We start from the raw sequence: 18,716 nt of genomic DNA, 5'->3' as shown, positions 1-18,716 counted from the left end.
GTGTGAGGTGGCCCGGCGGGCTCCGTCACTTTCTTAAAACATCATTTTTCTTACACGTCATGTTTTAATTTTTTCAAAAGCAATTGAAAAAATATAAATTGTACCAGGCTGACCCCACCTCCGTTGTCCGATTTGCCCTTTTGATCCAGCCTCCAAACTTCTGCCACTGAGGCGAAGGGAATAATTGGTAGTGGTAGTAGACTGTCACCCTGTGTGTGAACCTGCTGCTGTCCCAAGGGGTTTTCCTAGATAATCTGCAGACAGCAGTGGAATATTAGAGTCCCTCCTCCACGCCACAGAGGCACTAGGCCGTCTGGCTAAAATGGCTGTAAGATTTTTTGTAAAGATGGGCAAAACGATGTATTTTTCCGTAACCTCATTCTCAGAAGCAGATGAACCATTTGAGCTGGATCTTTCCGAACTCCTTATCTTGACGCATACACCTGGCTGGCATAGAAAATTTCAGCCCAATCTGCTAACGTTGGCAAAGTTATTAAAAAAAATGGAAACGTGGTCTTATAATGTGCAGTGTTGGGCAACCTTAACTAACCACAGTACTGCTGTAACCTATGTGCCTAACAGGGAGATTTCAGAGTAGCAGCTGTGTTAGTCTGTATCCGCAAAAAGAAAAGGAGGACTTGTGGCACCTTCCAGACGCCTTTTCTTTTTAATAGGGAGATATCTCTTTAAGAGATCCATTGGGGGAGGTAGGAATGAGCTGTGTCTGGGTCATTGTTGCAAGGCGGATTAAGCACACCACATCCAGAAGCTTCTGGAATTTGGTGTGGTAGTTTTGGGTCTGCTCCAATAGGTTCCCTGTTGCTGGAGTCAGACTCCAGGGGCAGCTGCTTTGTAGAAGGCCACGTGCCCTGGGTGAGTTGAGAGAAGCTGAGACTAGGAGCCGGAAGCAGGCTGGTGTCCCTACTGCTGAAGCATTTTGCAGCTGGTTAGTGATATTGTGAACCCTCTAACAGGGAAGTATGGGCAATGCTAATTATAGCAAGGAGAAATTGGAAGGGGAAAAATAACTTCTATTTTAATTGTATGCTTTTGATGTTGTTTTGATTTTAACCAAACTGTTCTAGTTAAATTGTCTCAACTAGCCTGGGTTACTAATGTTTCTTTAAATGTAGTAATGGGGAAGGAGTCATTTCTGTTTTGCTATTCTCAGTTTTGTATTTTCTTGTAACAGGGTTTTCTTTAAATCTAAACACTTAACAGAGTGATTGGTTAATCTGTTAGCTGACTGGCTAGCAGTGATTTCAGCAGAGGAAGTCTGCATGGATTCCAACTGAAGATTCCTACAAGCAAGTGGAGAAAAGATGTTGTTTTAGACTCAGCAGACGGTATAGATCCTGTAGCATCTTAAATTTGTTAAGTCTCTAGGGTGCCACAAGGATGCCTCGGTTTTTGTTTTGTTTTTTTGCTGATACAGACTAACACGGCTGCCACTGAAACCTTTATAGATCTTGGTGACCAAAGACTCTAACTTACACATAGGTGAACAAAACCTAAGCTTTTGGGAGCTCTGTTTCTTCTCTCTCTATTTCTGTGGGCATTGAACCATTCCATTTTAATTTGTTTTCTTTATTTATGTATAACTGTGAAGATAATGTCTGTCGATTATAAAATCTTATGATAAAGAAACAAATAATATAATGTTTACAGCATGACATAGTTATTTTATAAAGTTATTTAATTAAATTCATTTCTTTAGTTCCTTTTGGGACTCGAATGGGTGGAGGTTGACCCTGTGCAATCCTTGCTAGAAATCCTTAGAGATTGAACTCTGGGTCTCCAGCTACTTTCTGTAGGAGTTGGGGGGTTTTTTTTAGTCACTGGAGATAGGAAATGAAGTGAACTCTACCCCACCCAAAGGTTACACTACCAGCCATGCTACTGACTCTGTCTGTAATACTGTTCTAACTCTAGATATTCTTGCTTTTCATATACTTGTCTAATACCTTCTTAAATCCTACAAAGCTCTTGCTGTCAGTGATATTTTTCACAATGATTCCACAGACTAATTGTGTGTTGTATGAAAAAGGATCATAGTGGAGCAACAGCACCACTCTAGATATGAATGAGATTAATTTACTGTTCAACAGTTGATTTTTCTAAGTGCTCTAAAATCCTTGTGCTTACTCTGCAAGCCCGAAAATTGGCTGTAGCTCATTGGGGCAATGTGTAGGGTTAGTAGTCAAAATTTAGGGTCATTTGAGCACTTGGGAGTCCCCAAATAAAGCCCTCACCAAAACATCATGTGACATCAGCGTATGGAGAATTGTTATAACGGTAATGTCTGATGCATAATTTGGACAGTAAGATTGTATTCGGGCTGGCTTCAGCCTACTTTTCTTGACAGGAGTGTAACATTGCCTTAGTGACCTTGTTGTTATTATGTATAACTGCTGTGTAGGACAAAGGGGAAGTTTTGGCCACTGTGCTTAAATTGAAGGACAACAGACACACAAAATGTGCTGCCAAAAGGCATTTAGGGAAAAGACAAGTAGAGAAAAACAGGAAAGTCCCAAAAAGTCCCTATGGCCCTATGCAGACAAAAGGGTCAAAGTGACCTGGTTAAATATGCATAATCAGCGTGTAATCAGTAGTAATAAACCAATTAGAAAAGAGACATAACATGAAAAAAGCAAGGACAGCAACAGTCATGCCAATTGAAGTTTATGCATACTTATTTTATGAGTTGCATAAGATATAGATATATATAAAATATTCATGATAATGGTAATTGCAAAAAACTAATGAATATGTAATTTGGCAGTGTATAAAATGTGGTTAATTGTAAGAGGTAGTCAAAGCTTTGTAGAAAAAAAATCCATTATGACTTGCCTGTGCCCCAGAAAAAGGTAACTGGCCATTTCCTTTTTCTGTATGTCTGTCATTTCTTACTGTAATAGTAATTTTGGTTCGAACAAAGGTTTGAATTAATAAACCTGAGTGTCTCAAACCCAAGTGTGTGTCATTCTCACCCAACAAACATTTTATGGTCTTACAACTTTTTTGTGTTCACCTAGGATTCAAACTATTGCATTTTGCTACCCCAAGTTGATGTCATCTGTGCAGGTTTCAACTCAGATAGTGTTTAGCAATCTGTGCTTTTGGGGAAGCAATATTTCAATGTTGTTTGGGATTAAAATTAGATTTCCACAGGAGTTCCAGCCTGGTTGTTGAGCTAGAGAAAGTGATTGGTGCATGCACTGTAGTGATGCTGCTCTGTGACCTTCAGTCAGGGTGCATGTTTTGGCCATTGAACCTCAGCCATACACATTGACTTGAGTTCAAGTCTACTTTTGGCAGATCTCTGAGAATGTCTGATGTGAATTGGGGAAGGGGCTTTTTTTCAAACTTTTGCACCACAAGCAGAGCTTTTTCATTAAGAACTTTTTCAGTGTTGATAAATACAAAGTAATGCACAATGGAAAACACAATCCCAACTATACATACAAAATGATAGGGTCTAAATTAGCTGTTACCACTCAAGAAAGAGATCTTGGAGTCATTGGGGATAGTTCCCTAAAAACATCTGCTCAATGTCCAGCAGTTGTCAAAAAAGCAAACGGAATGTTAGGAAATATTAGAAAAGGGATTCCTAGAATCATAGAACCATATTGATAGTACAGAAAATATCAGTGCCACTATATATATCTATTGTATGCCCACACCTTGAATACTGTGTGCAGTTCTGGTCATCCCATCTCAAAAAATATATATTTGAATTGGAAACGGTGCGGAGAAGGGCAACAAAAATGAATAAGGGTATGAAACAGCTTCCGTATGAGGAGAGATTAAAAAGACTGGGCCTTTCATCTTGGAAAACTGATGACTAAGAGGATATATGAGAGAGGCAGAGGCCCTGAGTTCCTGGGGGTTGTTTTACCCCACTCTACCCCAGGCCCCACCCCCAACTCCATCCTTTCCACCAAGCCCCTACCCCGCCTCTTCCCACCCCATTCTTCCCTCCTCCCCCCTGCCTGTTCCAGGTGATCACTGGCAGGCAGGAGGCGCTGCAGGGGGTGGGGGGGCTGGGGGGAGAGGAAGGGGCTGATCCGCAGGGCTGCTGAGCACCCACTATTTTTTTCCATGGGTGCTCCAGTCCCAGAGCACCCACGGAGTCAGTGCCTATGGATAGAGGGCTGTAAAATCATGAATGGTGTAGAGAAAGTGACTAGGGAAGTGTTATTTACCCCTTTACGTAATACAAGAACCAAGGGTTACCCAAGAAATTAATAGGCAGCGGGTTTTAAACAACCAAACAAAAGTACTACTTCATACAACGCAGTCAATCTGTGTAACTCAATGCCCAGGGATGTTGTGAAGGCCAGAAGTATAACTGGGGTCAAAAAAGAATTAGATATGGTCATGGAGAATTGGTCCATCAATAGCTATTAGCCAAGATGGTCAGGGATACAACCACATGCTCTGGGTGTCCTAAGTCTACAACTGCTAGAAGCTGGGAGTGGATGATAGTTGATGGCTCACTCCACAGGCGCCAACTTCTCCTGGTGCTGGTGGGTGCTCAACCCCCTCAGCTCAACCCCCTCAGCTCCGCCCCCTCCCTGCCCCTATTGGACTCCTTCTCCAAATCCCCGCCCCAGCTCTGCCTCTTCCCCACCACCTCCCCTGAGCGTGCCGCTTTCCTGCTCCTCCCTCCCACAGCTTGTTATGCCGCAAAACAGCTGTTTCACGGCAGCAAACACTGGGAGGAGAAGCGGGGATGTGGTGTGCTCACGGGCGGAGGTGAGCTGCAGCGGGGAGCTTGGCTGCCGGTGGGTGCAGAGCACCCACCAATTTTTCCCTGAGTGCTCCAGCCCCGGAGCACCCACAGAGTCCATGCCTATAGCTCACTCCATAAGTGACCTGTTCGGTTCATTCCCTCTGAAGCCCCTGGCATTGGCTATCATTGGAAGACAGGATACTGGGCTAGATGGACCACTGTTCTGACCCTATATGGCTGTTGTTATAACTGGTGTTTCTAAAACCCTCACACATGTTCAGATTATTTGGAAAACTGCTGTGCCTCTGTGACATGATGCCCTATATTCTTCATAGAGATACTGTCATGATCTGAACATGGCCATAACTAAGATATGTTTTATGTAAGATGGATAATGTGAGGTATTCTAGGAAAGATTATGGTGTCCTAACTATGATTATCCTATTTGTATGCATATATCATTTTTGTATCTGAAGTTGGAAATATTATCTATGTACCTATTACAACTGTCTTTACACCTGGGGAACGGCCACCAAACAAAATGCAATCATCCTGGATGGGCTATTAGGGGGAACAATAGGACTTTGAAGATGCTAATCTCCCACCTTCCTGGGATGCTGCAAACAACTTTTGACTCATGGCTGCTTTGACACTGCACATGTCATGGCTGGGGGCAGCCTCTGGCTCACCTTCTGTGGTGGAAGTTTCTCTGTTGGCTGCTCGTGTCCATCTGCCTACTAGGGAGGTCTTCTGGCCCTGGGTCAGGATCCGGGTTTCCAAGGCCTTCGCGGCCTTCCTCCTCTTTTTTTTGTCTTCCGGGTCTTTTGGGGGGCTGAGAACAGATCCTGAGAAATCTCAGCGAACATCGGGGGTTGACATTCCCCAGCTGACAAGTCGCTGGGTCCCCACCTCCCTCCAGCCTCTCCACGGGGAATAAATTATCAAACCCTGGATAGTCCCTCCCCATGGGGCACGGGTCACTTGCTGGAGGGTTCTCTGCTCCTTGAAGTCTTTAAACTACGATTTGAGGACTTCAATAGCACAGATATAGGTGTGAGGTTTTTTGCAGACGTGGTGGGTGAAATTCTGTGGCCTGTGTTGTGCGGGAGGTCAGACTGGATGATCATAATGGTCCCTTCTGACCTAAATATCTATGAATCTATATGGAAGTTTAGGAACTACGCCCACGGTCACCTCAATGGGGTTTCCCTGAACCTCTATCTCCACTGGGATGGTGGGATAATGGCTCACAGCCCCATGCATGCACGTCACTGCTACGCATTTGGCTTGTAGCAGCTGACTACTTTTTACCAGCTTACCCGATATGAGGGTGATAGCACTCCCAGAGTCCACAAGGGCTGTAGTCTCTGCTCCATTTATCCTCACTGGCCTGGTGTAATTATGCGGGGCTAATGCGACCCCCGCGAGGTGGATAAGGGAGCATGGGACCTCCCAATCCCCCAAGTTACATTGCATAGGCTCCTCGATGCTGGGACACTGTGCTGCTATGTGTCCCCACTCCCCACATGCATAACATCTATAATTGTTTTTAATCACTCCCCTATCCCGGGGGTTAGGGGGTTTAGTCCCAGGGTTCCCCCCACTCAGGCCAATCCCTTCCTCCTGGGGTCCCTGCTGGTTTTTGCGCCCCCCCCCCCTCCACCTAGGTCTCCCCGGGGGTTTGGCTGCCCAACCTTCCAGGGTTGGGGTTGGGTGCTTGCTTCAAAAGGGGCCTTCCTTGGGTAGTCGGGTCACTTCCCTGGCTGTCATCCATCTTTCTACCAGCGTGATTATCTCATCATACATGGATGGATCGTTCTGGCCTACCCATTTGCAGAGATCTGGCGGCAGTCCCCGCATGTAATGGTCTATGACGAGGGTCTCCAAAATCTCCTCCAGCCTGCACACCTTGGGCTGTAACCACTTCCGCGCTAGGTGTATGAGGTCAAATAGCTGGGACCTCAGGGGTTAGTTCTCCTGGAATTTCCACTCATGGAACCTCTGGGCCCTTACCGCTGCCGTTACTCCTGATCGTGCTAGGATCTCTGCCTTCAGACAGGTATAGTCAGTGGCATCCATGACAGGCAAGTCAAAGTAGGCCTTCTGTGCCCCTCCACACAAAAAAGGGGAGAGAATGCTGGCCCACTGCTTGTGGGGCCACGCTGTTAGAGAGCTTATTCTTTCACTCTCCCACTTCCCTGGTCCTTCTCGCATGAACAGAGAGCAACAATACCCGAAGCCCGAAGGTGCAAACAATTTGATGTTTATTGGGGTGAACTTCTAGCAAGCTTAAATACAAGTTCCTTTTTCCTTATTTTCGAATCCCAACTTACTTCCTGTTTGCCCCTAATTTATATAGTAATATTCTTAGCTATACCTAAACCAATCATTCTACTGAAATTTAACTAACCAATCCTAACATATTGTAACATGATTAGCTAACCAATTATATCCCACCACCTTAATTAGTTTACACCCAGCAAAATTAATTATACAGCAGACAGAAACAATCACAGAACCAGACAGAGACCAAGCCAATAAACAATAGCAAAGTGGGAACTATAATGACAAAACAATACAGAAGTGAGGATTTCACAACTACATCCATAAAGACATAAGAGTTTCCCAGCTGTGTCTACTGATAAGTGAGTTCTTACCAGACAGAAAACTATCAACCTCAATTTCCTTTTACATCTTCTAGGCACTTCCCTTTCTCTGGAGGTGATAGGCACTATCAGGACAGGATTGTATTCCTAACAGCCCAATAGCACCTTCTTTCAGTGTGACTAGTTTGGAATGTGAGGATGTGACCGGTCGCTTCCCAGCTTATGGCTGCCTCTGTCGCTTAGCCAAAGGCCTTAGCCTGAGAACAGGGCCTCAGACTGTCACAGTAAGAGAAGGACCTTACACTGGCAGACAGTGATTTTGATTCTTTCTTTTATACCTCTAACTAGCCAAGTGATAAGAATACACCTAAATTCTTAAAGTACAGGCCTTTACAGACAGGCCTGAATATCTATATCCTAACACATGCCTCACACTGAGCAGTCCTTTCGCATGAGAGGAGATATGCCTCTGTCATCTCCTGACATCATCTTTGGCAGACAACCAGTGGCCCTCAGGGTTCGCGTCCCATCAGACCCCCGGGACTGGGTGGTGAGGATCTTCAACTGGTCCACCACCCCTCTCAAGAGGGCACGATCTTGTGTCACCTGGCTCATCAATAATTGATTGGTTTCCTGCTGTAGCTGCATAGACTCCTGTTGTGCCATTGCCTGAACCCGGCTGGCCTCCTGCTGGGCTGCCGTGGTTGTACCACAGCTCTGACCACATCCTTCATTGTGGTACAAAGCAAACAAACAAACCAAAACAAACAAAAAATCCAAAACCCCAGTGCACTTTTTTTTTTTAAAACCTCTTTCTTCCGCCACGCTGTGAATGAAGTCCCACTCCTGACACCAGTTGTGACAAAGTCAAGAAAGTTAAGGAAAGTGTGGGCCCTTTACTGAATGAGGGAGGCAACCTAGTGACAGAGGATGTGGAAAAAGCTAATGTACTCAGTGCTTTTTTTGCCTTTGTCTTCATGAACAAGGTCAGCTCCCAGACTACTGCACTGGGCAGCATAGCATGGGGAGCAGCTGACCAGCCCCCTGTGGAGAAAGAAGTGGTTCGGGACTATTTAGAAAAGCTGGACGAGCACAAGTCCATGAGGCCGGATGCGTTGCATCCGAGAGTGCTAAAGGGTTGGCGGATGTGATTGCAGAGCCATTGGCCATTATCTTTCAAAACTCATGGCGATCTGGGGAAGTCCCGGACGACTGGAAAAAGGCTAATGTAGTGCCCATCTTTAAAAAAGGGAAGAAGGAGGATCCTGAGAAGACAGGCCAGTCAGCCTCACCTCAGTCCCTGGAAAAATCATGGAGCAGGTCCTCAAGGAATCAATTCTGAAGCACTTAGAGGAGAGGAAAGTGATCAGGAACAGTCAGCATGGATTCACCAAGGGCAAATCGTGCCTGACTAATCTAATTGCCTTCTATGATGAGATAACTGGCTCTGTGGATGAGGGGAAAGCAGTGGACGTGTTGTTCCTTGACTTTAGCAAAGCTTTTGACACTGTCTCCCACAGTATTCTTGCCAGCAAGTTAAAGAAGTATGGGCTGGATGAATGCACTATAAGGTGGATAGAAAGTTGGCTAGATTGTCGGGCTCAACGGGTAGTGACCAATGACTCCATGTCCGGTTGACAGCCAGTATCAAGTGGAGTGCCCCAAGGGTCGGTCCTGGGGCCGGTTTTGTTCAATATCTTCATATATGATCTGGAGGATGGTGTGGATTGCACCCTCAGCAAGTTTGCAGATGACATTAAATTGGGAGGAGAGGTAGATACGCTGGAGGGTAGGGATAGGATACAGAGAGACTTAGACAAATTAGAGGATTGGGCCAAAAGAAATCTGATGAGGTTCAACAAGGACAAGTGCAGAGTCCTGCACTTAGGACGGAAGAATCCCATGCACCGCTACAGACTAGGGACCGAATGGCTCGGCAGCAGTTCTGTAGAAAAGGAGCTGGGGTTACAGTGGACGAGAAGCTGGATATGAGTCAACAGTGTGCCCTTGTTGCCAAGAAGGCCAATGGCATTTTGGGATGTATACGTTGGGGCATTACCAGCAGATCGAGGGACGTGATCATTCCCCACTATTCAACTCTTGTGAGGCCTCATCTGGAGTACTGTGTCCAGTTTTGGGCCCCACACTACAAGAAGGATGTGGAAAAATTGGAAAGAGTCCAGCGAAGGGCAACAAAAATGATTAGGGGTCTGGAACACATGAGTTATGAGGATAGGCTGAGGGAGCTGGGATTGTTTAGTCTGCAGAAGAGAAGAATGAGGGGGGATTTGATAGCTGCTTTCAACTACCTGAAATGGGGTTCCAAAGAGGATGGCTCTAGACTGTTCTCAGTGGTAGCAGATCACAGAACGAGGAGTAATGGTCTCAAATTGCTTTTAACTAGTTTCAGCCAGCCCCTGATTGGCTTCAGGTGTCGCAATCAACCTAGCATTCTTTTTCCCTGCCTTTTTTCTGGAAAATTCTTAATTGGCCCCAGGTGTCTTAATTCACCTGGAGCAGCTGCCATTTCACTTATCCTGGTACCAGGGATTTGTTTAGCCTGGAGCTAATATATCTGTCTCCCACTACTTTTCTATAGCCATCTGGCCTTGCCCCGTCACAATAGGTGTTCATATTACTCAATAAGGGTTTGGGGGGTATTTACATACTAACTTAGATAAAAGAGTATGAGGTGATTAACTCAGTGCTTACTTGACAATTGGGTCGAGGGGAACAAGTACCACAATAAAGAAGCCTGTTTACTCAATCCTCCTCTGGGTCCTCCTGTTCTTTTAACACAATCTTAACAAAAGAGAAGGTTAAGGTGTGTGACTTGATCGCAGTTTATAAGCACCTACATGGGCAATAGAAATTTTATAAGTGAGGGATAAATTCAGACTAGAAATAAGGTGCAACTTTTTACCAGTAAGGGTAATTTATAATTATCCATCTGAATGATTCATCAAGGTTTGTGGTGGATTCTCCAACACTGGCAATTTTAAAATCCAAATTAGCTGTTTTTCTCAGATCTGTCTTACTTCAAACAGGAATTATTCTGGAAAGTCCTGTAGCCTGTTTTATGCAGGAGGTCAGAATCAGGGAGGATAAATCTGTTTCTCCTGGCAGGGTTGGTGGGAACCTTCTGAATGGTGGTGTCTCTGGTTGAAGAAGGAGTAATGGAAGGCTGCTGAAAGTATCCTCCCGAAACATTTCCTTTGTAAACCAGCTGGTTCCAGCACCCAGCCACCCGCTCAGAGGCCTATCAGCTTGGAACTGAAGAGGTCAGCTCCTCCCAAGGCAAGTCCAAGACCTTGGCCTGAACCTCTGCAGAGCCCTGCAGAGTACTGGATGTTTTCTCATCTTCATAAAAAAGTTCAAGGAACTTTTTCTTTCCTCCTAAGGACTAGGATGAGCCCAAGAGGGAGTCGTGGAACACAGCGGTTGCGTGGGACCATGACACACTGATAACTGAAGGATCTGTCCAACGGTGCTCTGAAGTACATTTTCCTGTCAGCCACATCCAAATACTACTCCTCCTCCTCCTCCTCCCCCTGAGCACAAGATGCCTCCCCTGATTATAGCCTTCCCACTTGCAGCCACTCTCACAAAGGATCTGGGGCAGAGGATAGGATTTTAGATAGCACTCAGATGACAATAAATGAGACTTGTGCTCCCTAGTCATTTGGATGCTTTTCAAAATCCCACCCAGGCTCCTTAAAGTAGGTTGAACCTTTCCCTAGGACCCTAGCAGAGGAAAAAGATAGTTACCTTTTTTCATAACTGGTGTTCTTTGAGATGTTGCTCATGTCCATTCCATTGTAGGTTTGTGTGCTCGCCACATGCACCGGTGCCCGAAGTTTTTCACTTAATAGTATTTGTAGGGGACTGGCTCTGGCACGCTCTGGAATGGCGCCCATATGCCATGGTATAAAGGGCACTTCTGGCTCCCCCCACCCTCAGTTCATTCTTGACAGGAACTCCGACACTGGGGAAGGAGGGTGGGTTGTGGAATGGACATGAGCAACACATCTCGAAGAACACCAGTTACGAAAAAAGATAACTGTCTTTTCTTCTGCAAGTGCTTGCTCATGTCCATTCCATTGTAGGTGATTCCCAAGCAGTACTATCGGAGGCGGGTAGGAGTTCATGGCCATGTTGATTGCAATACAGCTCTGCCAAAGCCAGCATCGTCTCTTGCCTGTGGGGTGATGGCATAGGGCATTGTGAACGTATGTACTGAAGACCATGTCGCAGCCCTGCAGATGTCCTGGATAGGGACATGCACCAGGAAGGCCGCCAAGGACGTGTGAGCCCTGGTCAAGTGAACCTTCACTATAGACAGCTGCTCGGCCTGAGCCAGCTCATAACAGGTCCAGATTCAGGTTGTGGTCCAATTTGGGATCCTCTGCGAGACCCTTCATCCAGTCTGCTGTCACGACAAAGAGCTGGGTCAGCCTGTGGAAGGGCTTGGTGCACGCCAGGTAAAACACTAGGGCTCGCTGGACATCCAAAGAGTGCAGCCACCTCTCCTCATTGACTGAGTGTGGCTTTGGACAGAACACTGGGAGGAAGATATCCTGGTTGATATGAAAAGGGGACACCACCATAGGCAGGAAAGCTAGATGAGGTCGCAGCTGTACCTTATCCTTGTAGAATACCATATAAGGAAACTGTGAAGTAAGGGCCTTAATCTTGGATACATGCCTTGCCGAGGTAACGACTACAAGGAAAGCAACTTTCCACGACAGATGGGAAATGAAACAAGAAGCCATAGGTTCAAAGGGTAGGCCCATGAGCGTGGAGAGGACTAGGTTGAGGTCCCATTAGGGAACTGGATCCCGGACCAGTGGGTCCATTAGGAACCTGATCGACATCTCATGCGAGAACACTGATCTGCCCTGGACACACTGGTGAAAAGCTGATATGGCTGCCAAGTGCACCTTGATGGAAGAAAGCACGAGGCCTTGGTGCTTTAGGTGGAGCAGGTAATCCAGGACAGACAGACGATGGTCAGGGAGATGCTACGCTCCAACGCCTAGCAGGAGAACTGCTTCCACTTTGCCAGGTAAGTCGCTCTTGTGGAGGGCTTTCTGCTTTCCAAGAGAACCTGCTGTACCTGGCTAGAGCAGGGCCATTCCTCTGGGTTCAGCCACACAGCAGCCAAGCTGTGAGATGAAGATAGGGAAGGTTCGGGTGCAGGAGCAGCCTGTGGTCCTGCAAGAGTAGGTTCGGTCGGCTGGGCAGTGGCCATGGGGAAGCCACTTCCAGATCCATGAGTGTGCTGAACCAGTTCTGGTGAGGCCATGTCAGGGAGATCATGACTCACGCCTTGTCCCTTTTGATTTTCGATAGGACCCTGCTGATCAGCAGAATCAGCAGGAATGTGTACATCAGATTCTCCTGGCCATGACAAAAGAGAAGCATTGAAGAGGGCAGCCCTGCTGAGTCCTTGGAGAGAACAGAATTGTTGACACTTCCTGTTCTATCTGGTGGCAAACAGGTCCACTTGAAGAGCCCTCCACTTCTGGAAGAGCACCCAGACAACCTCTGAGTGGAGCGACCACTCATGGTGAGAGAAAAAGGACCTGCTGAGGCAATCTGCCAGCGTGTTCCAGGCGCTGGGAGATGAGAAGCTTCCAGATGGATCGCATGCTGGATGCAAAAGTCTTACAGGTGAAATCCTTCCTGACAGAGAACCAATGAGCAGGCTCCCCCTTGCCTGTTGACACAGAACATCAAGGCCGTGTTGTCAGTCAACACATGCACTACTCAACCAGACAGCTGGGGAAGGAAGATGCCGCATGCTAGGTAGATGGTTCTGAGCTCCCTGACGTTTATATGTAATGCCAGCTCCGCTGGAGACCATGTCCCCTGGATCCACAGCGTACTGAGATGTGCTCCCCAGCTGAGGTCAGAAGCATCTGATATCAGGGAGACTGGGGGCCATGGATTCTGGAACAGCACTCCCTCCAGCACCACCCTGGGGTCAGTCCACCACTGCAGAGAGGTAAGTACCTTCGGTGGGATCGCGATGACCTTGTCCAGATGATACCTGGATGGGGAATAGGCTGGCTAGCCAAAGTTGAAGGGGCCACAGTCTGAGCCTCACATGGCAGATGAAATACGTGTATGCTGCCATGTGCCCCAATAGTCTGAAGCTGACCCAGGCTGTGGTGAGTGGGTGTGCTGAGATGCTGGTAATGAGATCTGATGTTGTCCTGAACCTGTCCTGCAGTAGGAATGCCCTGGCTTGAGTAGAGTCGAGTACTGCTTCAATAAACTCTATCCTTTGGACCGGGATTAATGTCATGGGGTTTTTTTTTTTGTTGTGTTTTGTTTTTTGTCGTTTATCAGCAGGCCCAAGGCACGGCACATGGCTTGCAGCACGGTGACACTGCGCTGGACTTGGGTCCTGGAGTGGCTTTTGATGAGCCAGTCATCAAAGTACGGGTAAATGTGGTTACCCCGATGTCTGAGGTAAGCCACCACTACTGACATGCACTTGATAAACACCCTCGAGGCTGTTGCCAGGCTGAAAGGGAGCACTGCAAACTGGTAGTGGGCAGTCCCCAACGTGAAGCGCAGGAAATGTCTGTGTCCATGGAATATCGATACATGAAAGTAAGGGTCCTTTAAATCGAGGGTGGCGTACCAGTCTCCTGGATCCAGGGAAGGGATGATGGAGGCCAGGGAGACAATGCGAGACGTGAAATATTTGTTGAAGTTTCGTAGGTCCAGGATGGGTCTTAGACCAACCCCCTTGGCTTTTGGGATTAGAAAATAACAGGAGTAAAACTCCTTTCCCCTGAAATCTTGGGGAACATCCTCACAGCTCCCACCTGCAGAAGGCCCTGCACCTCCTGAGCAAACATGCTCTCTCGTGAGAGGGGTCCCTGAAGAGGGATGGGGGGGAACAGAAATAAATTGAAAGGTATAACCATGAGCCTTTGGGGGGAGGGATAGCTCAGTGGTTTGAGCATTGGCCTGCTAAACCCAGGGTTGTGAGTTTAATCCTTGAGGGGGCCATTAGGTGAGGATGAAGAGGAGGCGGGCACCAGCGATTCTGCCACTTCCGTCGTCTCCTGCATGGGCACCTCCGCTGTGGCCAGGTAGCCCTGTGGAGTCCTCTCTAGAGTCACATCTGTGTCGGTGGGTGGGGTGGGCAGGAGATCGTTGCTGACCGCTTATGTGATGCCCCTGAGGCCGACGTATGCCCCTGCGAGGGATTCCAGAGGTGCCAGGGGAGGGCCACTAGCCTTGAGGCCAGACTGCACAGGGAGGTGCTGAGGGAAAGGCCAGTGCCTCTGATGGGTAGCCCTGACCTGCTGGTAAGGACGACTCCTTGCTGTCAGAGCCTGAGGAGGAAGGCCCACGTCTGGAGGACCAGGACGGTGCCAAGGCCGTCTGTCTGTGCCGTTCCTGGAGCTCTGCTGAGGATTTGCACGAAGGCAGTGACCCTCGATTCCATGATCCCAGTGACCGGCATTGGCGTTCGGCAGATCAGCAATGGTAACCCAGCAATCTATGCCTTAGTGAGCGATCCGTCACATGGGAGTGGGAACAGGAGTAGGGACCAACAGCGCACCAACAGTGAGCTGTTCCAGTGACCAGTAATGGGGCTCTCTGGACCAGCGGGTTGAACTGCTGGAGCGGTGCTGAACACTGGGAGAGTGACTCGGGTGTTCCTGCCACTGGGGCAGTGGGGACGAGTGCCACACCTCTGCAGGTCTGCGCCATTGCGTCTCCTCAAGCCCAAGGAGAGCTGTCCAGGGGCCGACACCATAAACTCTGATGGGTGGACTGACCTGTGTCCATGGCATGGTAGCTCTGCTCTGGTGAGCACTGGCAGGACACTCTCTGTGGTGAGGAGTGGTAATGCACTGATGGGGACTGTTGGAAGGGCCCAAGGCAGCTTTTCCACTGAAGCAGGGCACCTCCGTGGCTGGCAGGGGCAGCACCAGTAGGGACAGAATGTCCTTCCTTTGTGGCCTGAAAGGCCTCCAGTGTGGACAGCACCACTAGGTGCCGAATGCTTCCGCCGCTTCCCAGGATGGTGGGCAGGTCTTGGAGTGGGCTAGCCTGTTTCTCGGGAGCTGGGGCCCGGCCTTTGTCCAGGGGTGAAGAGCTGCCCCTCATGGGTCTTTGCTCTCCTCTGGGTGTCCTTCATAGAATCATAGAATATCAGGGTTGGAAGGGACCCCAGAAGGTCATCTAGTCCAACCCCCTGCTCGAAGCAGGACCAATTCCCAGTTAAATCATCCCAGCCAGGGCTTTCTCAAGCCTGACCTTAAAAACCTCTAAGGAAGGAGATTCTACCACCTCCCTAGGTAACGCATTCCAGTGTTTCACCACCCTCATAGTGAAAAAGTTTTTCCTAATATCCAATCTAAACCTCCCCCACTGCAACTTGAGACCATTACTCCTTGTTCTGTCATCTGCTACCATTGAGAACAGTCTAGAGCCATCCTCTTTGGAACCCCCTTTCAGGTAGTTGAAAGCAGCTATCAAATCCCCCCTCATTCTTCTCTTCTGCAGGCTAAACAATCCCAGCTCCCTCAGCCTCTCCTCATAACTCATGTGTTCCAGACCCCTAATCATTTTTGTTGCCCTTCGCTGGACTCTCTCCAATTTATCCACATCCTTCTTGTAGTGTGGGGCCCAAAACTGGACACAGTACTCCAGATGAGGCCTCACCAATGTCGAATAGAGGGGAACGATCACGTCCCTCGATCTGCTCGCTATGCCCCTACTTATACATCCCAAAATGCCATTGGCCTTCTTGGCAACAAGGGCACACTGCTGACTCATATCCAGCTTCTCGTCCACTGTCACCCCTAGGTCCTTTTCCGCAGAACTGCTGCCTAGCCATTCGGTCCCTAGTCTGTAGCTGTGCATTGGGTTCTTCCGTCCTAAGTGCAGGACCCTGCACTTATCCTTATTGAACTTCATCAGATTTCTTTTGGCCCAATCCTCCAATTTGTCTAGGTCCTTCTGTATCCTATCCCTCCCCTCCAGCGTTCCTCCCAGTTTAGTATCATCCACAAATTTGCTGAGAGTGCAATCCACACCATCCTCCAGATCATTTATGAAGATATTGAACAAAACCTTCCCTTTACAGGCTTTGATAACTATCTACACGGAATGGCCCTGTTTACCTTTCTAACGGGTACTGGGAAGGGGGAACGATGCTGGTCGGCCGGTGGTGTGCGCCACAACGAGGCCACCATGCTGGGAGCAGAGTCCGATCTAGACGGCTGTGGTGCCGGTATAAGTGCTGACTCCCTAAGGAGTGCTTGGAGATGCATGTCCTGTTCCTTTTTGGTCCGAGGCTTTAACATTTCTACAAATGCAACACTTGTTGCTGACGTGAGTTTCCCCCAAGCACCTCAAACAGCTACTGTGGTGGTCACTGACTGGTATGGGTTTTCTGCACTAGTCACAGGGTTTGAAGCCCAGGGAGCGGAGCATGCCCAGTCCCGAGGCTAAGTCCCATCCAGGACTACAAACTAACCTAAAACTAGACTAAGGGAACTAAAACTATTAACTTTTTTTACAACTGTTTACAACCAAGTTCGCAACGAGCAGTTGAGAGGAGACCGCTTGCTGAGGTGAGGAATCATCCCAGCACCGTCAGTGGCGAGAAGAAGGAACTGAGGGTGGGCAGCACCCCTTATACCATGGCAGATGCCCGCCACTCCGGAGGTTGCCAGAGCCGGTCCTCTATGGATACCACAGAGTGACAGACTTCCGGCACCAGTGCATGGGGGGAGGGATAGCTCAGTGGTTTGAGCATTGGCCTGCTAAACCTAGGGTTGTGAGTTCAATCCTTGAGGGGGCCATTTAGGGATCTGGGGCAAAAATTGGGGATTGGTCCTGCTTTGAGCAGGGGGTTGGACTAGATGAACTCCTGAGGTCCCTTCCAACCCTGTGATTCTATGCATGTGGTGAGCAGACACACCTACAAGGGAATGAACATGAGCAAACACTCAAAGAAGAACTAGTTGGTTTTTGGTTTTTTTAGACCAAGCCAGTAGAAATAATGTGACTCCACACCTCTTTGACAGGTTGTGACAGAGCTTCTCTAGTAGGAGGGTTCCCTTTTCTTTCTCCATGTCCTGCAGGATGTGGAAGAGTTTATGCAGCTTCCCAGATAAAGATGCTGGAAGGAAATCAAGGCAGCTGCCATTCTGCCTATCAAATGCTGGAAGGTCCTGGTACCACTTGGGGGATTTTCAAGACAGCCTGTGGGCATCTCAGAGGACTCTCTCACCTTTTTTTTTAATTTTTTTCATTCTCTGTCTGAATCTATACCCAGGAGCATCACTGATCTGGGTGTCCCTGTTGTCTCCTTTTATAGAGGACTGTTTTCTGTGAAGATGATGACCATAGGGCCAGAAAGCCCACGAGGTACAGTAGACACAGGTAGGACACTCTCTAGGTTAGTCTCTGAAGTCTTGAGTTGTTCCCCTTCCAGAACCAAGCTCCACATGAGGAACATCATGAATAAGGGGGAACCAACTTTTCTTGGTTCCAGGAACTCCATGGTACCAAGCTCAGATCTGGTAGAAGCAGAGAATCCCCATGGGTCTGCTGGTACCAGCTTGCCTCTGAGCGAGGCGCCGAATGATGTGCACAGGAGTAGGAGATACCAGGAGACTGATAGTTAGGTTTAAATGAAAGTCAGACACCAACTTCTTAGGGAATGGGTCTAAGCACTACCATATCACTGTGAAATGCAGTAGTAGGACAATATGCCATTAGCACTTCGATCTCACCAGCCTGCCAGAGGTAATCTATAGGGGCAGCAGGTATCGTAGGCGGGGGGAGGCTGTGCCTTCCCAAACTGCCTAGTATGGCCCTACCCATACTCCACTGCCAGGCCAGGCCCCCTCCTGCAGTTTCCAGTGCTTTGCCCTGGCCCAGGCTGGCTGGGGCTAGGCTGGCTTGCCTCCCGCAGAGATTCGGGGTGGCTGGTGCTAGGGCTGTGCTGCCTGCCTGGCACTCGGACTGTGCCACCTGGGCCTGGGGACGCTGCAGCTGTGCTGCCTGGAGCACCAGGCCTGGGAGCGCTGGGCCTTGCTGCCTGGTGCGCTGGGGCTGGGTCCTCACTCCCACACCACCCGGTGCTGGGGCCAGAGGGCACAGTGGAGGTGGGGCTCTTGTGGGGGTGGAGGAATGGTGGGGGCAGAAGGGGAGTGGGAGGGGCAGGGCCTCAGGTACAAGGGGAGGGCCAGGGGCTAGTCTTCCCCAACAGCCAAGTCACCGGATGCCCATGGTAATCTGCCAGATTGCAGTTTGTTTCTGGCAGCTGAAGACGCATGGAGTTAGCCCATTAAAGTGACACCATTTCACAGTTTGATTGCTTCCTGGCAGTG

General features: G+C 48.5%; 1 long non-coding RNA gene across 1 annotated transcript; it reads left to right on the top strand.

Annotated features, from left to right (window-relative positions):
• Position 1: 1 nt before the first annotated feature.
• LOC125625086 (uncharacterized) lies at positions 2-2,968 on the top strand. The gene is made up of 2 exons (XR_007353457.2): positions 2-946; positions 1,193-2,968. It is a non-coding gene; the product is annotated as an uncharacterized LOC125625086 (long non-coding RNA).
• Positions 2,969-18,716: the final 15,748 nt, after the last annotated feature.

This window comes from Caretta caretta, chromosome 21 (genome assembly GCF_965140235.1).
Source record: "Caretta caretta isolate rCarCar2 chromosome 21, rCarCar1.hap1, whole genome shotgun sequence".
Taxonomy (NCBI): domain Eukaryota; kingdom Metazoa; phylum Chordata; order Testudines; family Cheloniidae; genus Caretta; species Caretta caretta.
This window is presented reverse-complemented; position numbering and strand designations above follow the sequence as displayed.